The sequence below is a fragment of the Anopheles cruzii genome, chromosome 3 (assembly GCF_943734635.1).
Source record: "Anopheles cruzii chromosome 3, idAnoCruzAS_RS32_06, whole genome shotgun sequence".
Taxonomy (NCBI): domain Eukaryota; kingdom Metazoa; phylum Arthropoda; class Insecta; order Diptera; family Culicidae; genus Anopheles; species Anopheles cruzii.
The window spans coordinates 34,511,196-34,522,406 of record NC_069145.1 but is presented as its reverse complement, the minus strand read 5'-3'; the positions used below and the strand labels follow the sequence as shown (position 1 = coordinate 34,522,406).

Below are 11,211 nucleotides of genomic sequence, written 5' to 3'. Positions count from 1 at the left end.
TGCCCTCACCCGACTGGTCTCGTCCCCCGTTAGCTCACAACGTTCATTCGCCACGTTCGGCTAATTACTCTCGGTAGCAAAATTTAAATTCAATAAACAATTAATTGCACCGCTTCGGACTCGGCGCGCCTGGCGAGCCATGCGTTGGTTCCCTCCACTTTCCCATTTTTGGCGTGCCCCGACGGGACGGGCGGTGGACCCGGGCGGAGTGAAAGGACACGTCCGAGGACCTCGCGGCCGCACGAACCGCACGCAAACGGCGTAAGATAATGTCAATCGATAATAGAAACAGGACTTATTTGGGTATTAATGTTGACGATGATGATAATGATGGCGGAGGAGCAGCGACTACAATGGCAAAACGTGCCCCCCGACTCCCGCCGCCTCTCCCTCGCGTGCAATTATAGAAAACTGTTGTTCGCGGAACGGTCGGGCCGACGGTCGTCGACGACGACGACCAGAGGTTTAAAATGGTTATTGTGGAATAGTTTCACACTTTACACGCTCACGGTCGAAGGAGACTCCGGCTCCGACTGCGACCGTACCGCGGACGTAAGGCAGGAATGTTGTCGTATGCCGTGTTGCTGTCGTACTCCGGTGTGTGCCAAACGACTGCGCGGCAACTACGGAACCGGGAGTGCGGTGCGGTCCCAACGGTGCGATCGCTCGGTGCGTTCGGTGCGGAGCGCCCAAAAAAGGACACACCGAGATAATCTTCGGAGAGGCGCATTTATTTGCAACCGCCCCCAGTGTCTTCGCTGGCCCCCTTCCGTCACACACACACCCAAGTCGGTGCGGTGCGAGCCACCGAGGATCGGTTTATCGGCCACTTCCCAAATAAGGGGCCCCATCAATGATTTTACACATATTTGCGCCCATTTACAGCGCGTGTATTACAATGAGTCGTTTGCGTGGTTCGCAAAAATTATCCTCCGATCGCCGGCCGGCCGGTCGGCCGCACGCCGAGCATGGTAATATGAGGCGGACAAAATGAGTTTGAAAATTACTTACATTCCCTCGGGGGAGGGGGACCGGGACCGTGCGTGTGTGTGTGTGTGCGGGCTCCAGCCCAAGAAAGGCTTATCGCGGTTGCATTTATCGTCGCAGGAGTTACTGTTGAATGATTTATTACGGACCCGGCCGCAACTTCGTGACGAAACGGTGCCCGGTTTTGTTGCTTTTTATGCTAATCACTACGCCGCCGGACGCTGTGTGACATTCCCAGGAGGCAGTCCAACGGGCCGGATGGGCTGCGAGTTGCATGAACGTGTTCGGCATCACGGAAGGTTTCGGAATTACTTTGTCAGTTGCATCATTTGGTGCAACCGAGGCACCGAGGCTTGAAAAGGAGGACGATCCCGATTCGTGAGGCACACCCGTTGGTCTTAACGCCTCATGCAATGGTGGGATTTTCCGTCTTGATGGCGTCAATCGACTCGCATGAGCTCGCAAGTCAAACGTACCCCTTTGAATTGCACACCGAAGAGCCAAGAGTCTTCGCCTTCATGAACAAAACTGTATGGCTATTATAATGAATATTCTGCATATTACCGGTTTGACTGAATATCTTTTTGAGGGAAGACAAAACAAAACTTTTGGGTTAACTGATGAAAAATGAAAGAGCAACAATGAATTACTAGCATCAGATCCTTTAAAACAGTTCATACGAACGTTCGTATGACTGAAGCATCGCTGAATGAAAGAGGATGGGATGAATAAAAACAATCAAACATACGACTTCGATCTATGGCAAAAGAGTGAATATGAGGTAATGTCTCGACATAAGATTAAACTTGCATTAAACAGTTCAATTCAATTTTCCCTTGTACTTTAATAATCAAGCATTGTTGACAACCGTTAGTGTCTGATAACTGACCCCACAATGATCCGCCGGTGACTGACGCCTGTTAAACACACCGAATGAGCTTGCATTTGTTGCTAACACATCTCGGTCGGAAGTTTTTGCCGTCGCTACTTTTTCGTCGCTAAACCTTTCATTCTCTTAGAGCGCATGAAACATTAAGAAACTTCAAAGCAAATATTTTAGGCATTTAAGCTTTTGGAACTTACGTTTAGGAAATCGGAATAGTTACTAATCACTTTCAAGCACCTATTTCTGCTAAGCCGTTCGAGAAGCGCTTGTAGTATTGAAGACGACTATACAGAGCGAGATGTAGCAACTATAGCGTAATAACGGTGGTGCAGGAACGACGAGTTCCGGACGTTGGTGAGCTAGTTGGCAACTATCGGGGAGGATTCAGAAGAGGTAAGTCTAGCACTGATCAGATTTTCACTATGCGGCAGATCCTGGAAAAATGGACTGAGTACAGTCAGAACACCTATCACCTCTTCGTCGATTTCAATATGAGAGAGAATAGCCAGAGTAAAATTGTATGAGACCATGACTAGTTTCGCAATACCGGCCAAACTTACTAGACTTTTTAGAATAACCATGACCAACGTCACAATCCAGGTTTAAGAGGATGGAAAGCTCTCTAACCTCTAACTCCTTTGCTACCACCAAGGAATTGCTCCAAGGGGATGGCCTAGTCTGCCTCCTCTTTAACAAGCGATCCATCGGGGACTCGGGAGTGGAGACCTCAACGACCATCTGCTTCAAGTCCAGCCATATCCTGGCCTATGCTTACTACATAGACATTATAGGTCGAAGGCTCTTCGATGTAGCTCAAGCGTACATAGGGATCGAGCTAGTTTCGGGCGATCTCGGTCTGCACAAGTTCATTGTGGTGCAAAATCAACAAAGCATCAACATCGGTGAATATACGTAGGGGTGACGTACTAATAGGTTATAGGAGCTTCGAGTAGGATCAAAGATTAGCACATAACATAATGACATAACTGAGAAAAAGATAGGGTACTAGCAGCCAACAGATCATTCTACAGTCTGAGGAAACTATTTCGCTCCCATTTCGTGTCCAGACAGTCGATGCCGGGGTTATACAGAACGTGTTCAAAACTGACGAAACCCTCTTTGCTGGCGTGCAGTGAATGCGTCTCGCCAGGCTCTGGTTAGCAGGGCATGTCATGAGCACGGCAGACGACGAGCCAATCCGCGAAGTCTTCGTAGACCGTCCAGAAGTAACGAGAGGACTTTTTGAGCATAACAACAAAAACAGTTTGACACCAGATAATCCATCGTAAACACACAACGTTCAACGCAAACTCTCTCCCCAACAGTGCCACAAGAAAGAGCCAAAACTTATCCGAAACTGTTTAAACACGTCATTTCAGGCCTACATAGCCCCGACTGCCAGGTAATCGCGCGGGTCCCTTCAACGCATGCTCCACGATGTTCGCGCATTAAGCGAACTTTCGCGATCGCATTAAGCGAAACAAATCGCCATCGCCGGGGCTGGCGGGTAGTACCGAAAGGTGCTACTACAGGTCGCAGGTAAGGACCGTGTACTAAGGTCCCTCCCTGCTCCACCCTCGGCCCCGGGACGGCCGCATCCCGAAGAAGACAATTTATTATCCCAATTAGCAGCGATAAATCCGAATAACCTTTTTGCTGGTCCCCGTTCGACGTAGTGCCAATTCCACCTTGCCCGCGGCGGGGAGCAACATTTCTGGCGAGCTTCGGTGTTTCGCTGCCAGCGTGTCACCCACCGCCCGCCACCCACCGTCCACCAGCCGCACCTCTGCGCCCCGGGGAAATTGTCAACCGGCCCTGCTTCGTGAGGCCACCTCGCACACCTCGCAGGACCGAGCCGCGGTCTCCGCGGACTCCGCCGTATCACGATCGCGATCGTTAATCGATGCTTCACAACTTTCAACATATTTCAGTTTGCACTTCACTTTCAACTACCGCGGACGGCCGCGGTCAACACCAGCAGCGGCATTAATGGGAGCCGTCCGCACCAGGTCCAAGTCCATTCTTTCCCGAAAACCTTATCGACAGCCCAAGGAGTCGAAGCGGAGCGGGGCCGAGCCACCGGTAGGCAGGCGGCCTAATGATACCATCTTCATCTCGGCCGACCGATCCACCCTAACGAGCCCGGGGCCGAAGCCTGCAAGACGGCCGAAAGCCTAAAAATCAGTGAGTAAACGGGGCCCTACCTGCCGTAGGTGACGACCAGCCTCCGGTTGGTCCGGTGAGGTGCGTTTAAAATGGGCACCCTAGCTGCCGGACGGCGGAAGGGACCCCCAAAACAGAGATCTGTCTTTGCGGCGGCCCCTCTGGAGCCCCTCCATGGGACGTGAATGGTGGTAGCAATTGTTTTATTTTATTTTAATTGGATACCGCTACCAAGCGCTCGCGTACGACGCCTTCGATATCGCAAGATGCCCGCGGAATGGCGGGCCCCCCGAAGTCCGGCGGGCGCGGTGGCGCGATGGGTGTCGTGCGTGCCTCCGTTTTTAGGCGAAAGCCGGGCTTATCGAGCCAGCCAGTAGCCAAATAAAAGTCAAACGAGCGAGCAAAATTAATTGCCCCCATCTTGACTTCGCGCTCGATTCGGGCCCGTCTTCTCCGTCTCTCTGTCCTGCTTCATCCATCTCTCTCTTTCTCTTTTTCTTTTTCTATGTGGAGAGCGTAATCCTTTCGGATGATTTGTGCCGGTGGTGTTTGCGATCGTCTGAGGCTGTTAAGCTACTCTACCGGAAGCCTGATTTCAGAGCCGCGAACGGAAGCATGGTTTAATGTTAATTGACGCTCGTCCACTGTCTTTGCCGATGGCCGTTTTCTTTACTGAAGACGAGATTTATGTTCTAAGTAAAGCTAATGTCAGTACAATAATGCAATACAGTAATTGACAGGATACGCAATCGTATCTTGTTTATTTTTCGTTCATTTTCATTTTTCCAAGAAGTCGTTAAGTTAAGACCTTCGTTATTCTTTTCTTTCTTTACAAAGAAACTGATGCAAGTTTTTGAACTTAAGGCAAAGACTTCATCTGATGAAATATTATACTATGTGAAAAGTATTCATAGATTTTTGAGGTTCCTGATATTTGTTTAAATTTAGAAAATAATAAATGTTTTAATTGAACTGTTCGTTGTACAAGTATTTTGTTGATAAAAAACGCTTCTATTATTGTCGCTTATATTAACACTTATGTTGTTTTATATTGATATTATTTATATTTTCCTCCAGATCAATGGGCTGCCGTCCGTTTGTATAAATCGACGTTTTTCATTTCGGTTGACAGTTATTGACAGACGTGGACACATAGGTTCCATCAAGTTTCCTATACAGCGTCTATGTTGGTGATAAAGTTTAAAACGTTTCACATTATATTCATTTAAATAATTTCCCCATTTTTAGGCCCATCTACATTAGGCCATTATTTTCTGAACATTGGCTAATACCACACAATTTCACCGGGAAGTCACTTGCGTAAAATTCAGTGTCAGTGTAGAATTTTAGTTCTGAGCCAAGTTACAATTCAATTGACTTGGAATGCCATCAATTGTCCAAACAAAGCCAACGACGGTGGGACCGTAAATCACCCGGTTCCCGAAGTAGTCCGTAGCCAGACAATCGCAGAGCGGTCGTAACGCGGACTATCACGGACTATCTCGAGGTCCGGGATTCCGGGGCGATAGGAGCTCGGGCACCACCATCCACCACTGTCGGCTTTCGCTGCGCATCGAAGAAATATGTCGCCGACCGGTACAATGGTACCAATGGTCAAACTAGATTGCTACACGAATCCGAGGGCTGCGACACTTCTAGGTGTCCTCTATCTACACGTTTCACGCTTCGCTGAACGGCCATCACCGGCCCGGATCGGACGGGAAATTAATTGCGAATGAAAGCCCGCGGCCAATGTCATACTCACCGATGGACCTCATACGGACCATGGGAATGGCGGTCTCGCGCAGGACTCGCCCCGGTGATCGATGGATCGCGTCGTGCGCCGGGCACCGACGAAGGAACCGACCGGAGCGGCCTTCAAACGTCTTGCGACCGACCGAGACCAGCGCCCAATCGTTTTGTGGCTCAGTTACGAGCTGGTCGTAAATTTTTATGGACCACTCTTTTGGGATTTCGGGCCTCCGCAGGGTACGCGCAGTCCGCAAACTATCGCCCAGAATGATCCGATGACGCACGACCGATGGCGCACAAAGGACCGGATCGATTTCGGGCCTCGGACTCGCAGGATCGCAGGATTCTTTTTTTGCCCTTTTCGGGTGCCTAGGACAAAAGTGCATCCGATGGGCACCGAGTTCGAGTGGAACTATGAATGAATGTGATTATGAACCCGTCGATGAATGGGACCGATTAAAGTCCTCCGCCGGCCGGCCTTGGGAATATTCGATCGAACGTGTCGATTGGCCGTACAAATTTCGGTTGACCATTACTGGTCCTTTATTTGCCCGAGAGCGAGTTCCCATCAATGACGGAGGGCCTCCAAAGGTGGACACCTTTGGTTCTCCAGCAAGCAGCTCAATGGGCCGAAGGCATGACGATAATCGTCGTTAATCTTGGACCCCTCGATTGACTAGGATGAAAAGCTGCGTTTTATTCCTTTTTTGTTCTTGTTTAAATTTTATAACGTTTACTCTTTTTATCGAACTGAGCCGTTCATTGATTTCAGAAGGCCCACTTCGCATTCTGTAACGAGCCACCGATAAATCATTGGCGACAATAATTCGATCGTTTTATTTGTTCACTTTAGCGAGGCACTGGCTTCATCTGAAGGTGAGATCCTTGCGGAACAAAACATGAGGTCGCTCTATTTCACCCTAATATGCAATCCCAATTCCAGGTTTCCCGAGCACACACTGCACACTGGGCAAAGGGCATCGCATTCCGGCGAACCCTTAAGACCGATTGTTCTGGTGTTAAACGGTCTTGTTTTGCCCGGGGCGAGTAAGTAAGTTGTTACCGCATACCGAGGGTTATCGCGTCCCGTTTGAATATGACATGACAAACGATCGATACACTGGCCCGGGGCTGTGGAATTCATTTCTCGTGTTGCCGTTCTCGACGACGCCCCGACGCTCTCTAGCACGGACGCAAAGGAAAAGCGTAGCTCCCGAATTTTTCCCAATTAACGCATACCTTTAATAACAATTTTGTTAATCGTCCCGGAGGCTTCGCGCTAATCTCGTTCGATCGGAATCTTCGCTCGTTCGTCGAAGACGACGACGACGACGGCTGAAAACACGGATCGCGACAAAGCGAGCGCCGAAGGACGGTGGGGACCGACTCGAAATCGAACGCCTGGTCCGGAACGCTGCTCTGCTACTAGTGCTGCTAACTAATCACAAACATTCGGCCAGTTCGGGCAGTTCGGGAGCACGCATCCCCGGCCAGGCCATGCGACCGCCGTGGGAGGAATGCTACCGTTGCGCTGCGCGGTGCGGTGCGACTTATCAGATCATAAATTATCATAACAAGAACAATTTTTCGAAAATAAAGACTACCTGTGTTCCGAGAAATTGGATCGAACGGGGCCAACAGTCGAACAGTCATTAGAAAGGGGCAGGACAGGGGCAGGGACATCATCGAGAGGTGGTGATGAGCGGGACGAACACCGGGCACCATGTTATCAGTTTCCAGCCCGTTTCGGACCGACGTCGACATCGTGACCGAACGAACGGCTATCGACTGGCGCATGATTAATTAATCCCGCTACTTCCTAGGACGGCCTACGGAGCTAGGATCGCGCGTACCGTTCCGAAATGCCCGGTTCTGGGCCGGTTCTGGCCCGGTTCTGTCGGTTTGGGTTTTGCTCGCGTTTTTACTCTCTGTCGCTCTCTCTCTTTATCTGTTGCGCTCTTTCTGTCCCCATCATTAAAACCATCGTAGCCGAAAGGTCTCAATTCCGGCGAAACACTGGTTAACCGTCCAATCCCGGGGTTCCCGGGGAGGAAAAGCGACACCTTCGTTGCGTGCGGCGCGAGAGAAAAATGATCTAACCACGACGAGCATCCAATATTCATGAGGTACAAATAGGAATATAAATTTTATGTTACTATGTGCGGCCCGCTTGCGTTTCGCGCACGGAAACCCGTCCCGGGGGCCGCTGGTGACGCCGCCAACGGTTCGATCGCCCAAGGCGGTAGCACACACACACACACCGCAGATCGCAACCCCTTTCCGGACCGAACCGGGCAACGAACGAGACCATAAATTACATCAATCAAATCGGTTCAATCTATGCTCGGAAGATATGCTAACCCCCCAAACACCACCAGCGGTGGGGCCAGCGGCCACGGGGAACCAGCACGACCTCGCACAAACTCCTCGGCTCCTCAACTCATTAGCCGCCCACGGGGGTGGAGAGCTCCGAGGAATCGTGGCGGAGCGGGCTTCTCGGGCGGAATGGGAAATAAATTTCGGTAGCACCGAAATTCGTTATCGAAACGGACCGATACGGACCTGATTCGGCCCGGGAGCACCAACGGGGTGGCTAATCGCGGTCGGCCGATCTGTAGATGGCACTCCCGATCCCGTCAGGACCGTCAGGCTACCGTTTTTTCGTGAGCCCGCGCGATCACCGGGAACCCGGAGCCAACGGGAGCCCCACCGGGAGCCCTCGTTAATATATTAATTTAAATGCTATTGCAAAGCCTCCCGACGACGGCGACGGGGACGGTGAGCGTTGACGGGCTTCCCGTGGCCGGTGGCTGCGGCCCGCAGATTACCGAATTTATGTGGAGCAATATAAATAAAGTAGAATGTTGTATCACGGTGGCTCATTAGTTTTCCGAGAAATTGTCTAATTGGCAGCCTTCACGCAGGCAGACGCGCGGTCGGACGGCGCGTCCGGCGAAGGGACGCGGGCGGCCGTTATGGATTGTTGTGTGCCTCTGATTTGATAATTGGATCCTTTTTCGGGGCTACATTAACGACTGTTTTCTCCGCCAGCTCCGGTCAGGCCTGTTTGCTCTTCTTGTTTAGAACGCGCATTGGAATGTGTTAAAATCTGTGCCATACTTTAACCGAACGGAGCTGTTTTAGTAACTAGCAGCGCAGGAAACATATTTTAGCATATTTTATCGTATACTAAGATGGGGGAAAAGAAATCCATTATTTTGGCGTGAAATCCCCAACTTTATTTGAGATATTTTGGCAAGGACGAGCCGCGTCAAACATGTACCGTTTTATTGTATAATCGGTTGCAATTTTAAAGGTAACTTAGTAATGTTTCGTAGAAGTTATGGTCCTTATTGGTGAACGACTCTAGAAATCAATTTTCACATTCTTCTCTTGATCCTAATTTCTTATTACTCAGGAAGTTTTGCAATACGAGAAAAAAGTGGTAATCCTGGCTTAGTGCCAGGTCTGGATGATGGATGTTGTTGACAGTAGAGATCTGAATTTAGTGTTTGATCATACGGAAGCAACTCATAATAAACGATTCCTTTCAAGTCTCACCACACAGTAGAACTTTTCTGGCCGTTAGTTCTGGTATGCTCTGCTCTGCTCGCGATCGTTTTAGCACAATATTGTCGAATGTGACCCATTTCTCATTGCTAGTCACCACCCGTTTGACCAAGGAATCCCAAGTAGAAATTCGATCATATATTTTAGTGTTAATTAGTTTGAGACCAAAGCATCGAGCTTCTTTTTGAATGTAGCTTTGCGGTTTAAAATTGTTCTATGGATCGAGCTTTAGCCCCTGGACGATGCTGGGCGACTACCAACATGCTGATCAACTTCGATTAATTTTGTGATTTTATCGACACTTTTGACGATGACGACGTAAAATGTGCCGAATTTTCTCTTTGTAGACTTCCATTCTTATCACCCTGTAACTTACAACTGAATAGAATGTCTCCTTAACAACGAGCACAAACTTGAAGTTGTTTGATTGATACTTAATGACATATCGATCACTATAACCATCTTGCGACAAATTAATGGAATTGTTTTTCCCCAACCTAATACAAAAATAAACAAAATGAAAACACAAAAAAGAGAAGAGAAATTTGTTTCCGCCCGGGTTCGAACCGGGGACCTTCTGCGTGTGAAGCAGACGTGATAACCGCTACACTACGGAAACGTTGAGATCTACAGATGGCTTATAAGAAACCAGACTCAGCTATGGCATGTAAGCAATGTTAAGAAACAATAGATTCAGATATCGTAACCATTTCGATTAGTTTTCTCTCTATTCGAGGTGAGCCATCGCATTCCACAATTGTGCCAACGACACTTTGGCACTGTGGATTGCACACAATGTTGACAAAACTTTACCACAGACGCAGCACAAATTTATTACACATAATGCAACAACTTTACGTTGGGTCGTAAAAGAATCGGTAACAAAACATATCGCCATAAACTGGTACTGTGACACACACCGGCGCGGATCGCGGATTGGGCGGGGGGCAATAAAAACGAACGGATCAGGGCCCAGGGACCGCACAGATCCCCAGCAGCAACCCGATAAAGCCGTAAATTACCGGCCGGTCGTCAAAGCGCTTTCCGCTCACGCGGCATTAAAGGAGACTCTCGGAGGTCGGACACTGCGCCTAACCTGTAAGCTTGTTAAATCGTTATCGAATCTTTATGATTATTGGCATTTACACATTGTGCACCTTCCGCGCGCACGCACGCACCCGCACCCGCACCCGCAGCTATCTAATCGCCGGGAGACCACATTAACAATAAGGCCCCCAACGACACAAAATTAACTCCTTCTCATCAAGATATGGATCTACCGTGGCCCAGGGACTGGCTGCGGACCCAGACAGCACTGACCCGGGGAGCGGTGCTCTCCCTGCGTCTCTGTGCTGAGGTGCCAACACCAGAAGCGAAGCGCTGCAAATTAACTGAAATCACTTCAACCCACTCAATCCCATAAACATCCGATCGAACCGTGGCCGTGCACGCAACCTGTGCGCCTCGCCGATGTTGGAACTGTCCCCCGAGAGCCATTTCGACCCAGACCGCTTTCTCTTCCTTCCTCTCTCGCTCTTGGGCGCGTCTGTCGCGCGAGAAGTCGCGAGTTTCTCCAGCTCATTACTATCGGTCTATCGAATCCAATTAATTAATGAAACAGTGCCGTATAGGCTTCTAAACTGTTTACAATCCACCGTAAATTAAGCGCGAGTGGGACGCTCTGGACAGCGGCAGCCCAGGACGAGCGACGGGAACGGGGAATCAGGTCCTTTGCACACGGTTGCGTGCTTTCGGACGGACATCGAAATACTGTCTGGACTGGACCGGACCGGCTGCGCTGAGTTTCTCGATTGTTTCCCACCGCGCAATCAGTGAGTGCCAATGCGCGCGAT

The 11,211-nt window shown here is 49.7% G+C and overlaps 1 non-coding gene across 1 annotated transcript; it reads right to left on the bottom strand.

The window, feature by feature from the left end:
* Nucleotides 1-9,904: 9,904 nt before the first annotated feature.
* Nucleotides 9,905-9,977, bottom strand: Trnav-cac (transfer RNA valine (anticodon CAC)). Its single transcript has one exon. It is a non-coding gene; the product is annotated as a tRNA-Val (tRNA).
* Between the last annotated feature and the right edge of the window lie 1,234 nt (nucleotides 9,978-11,211).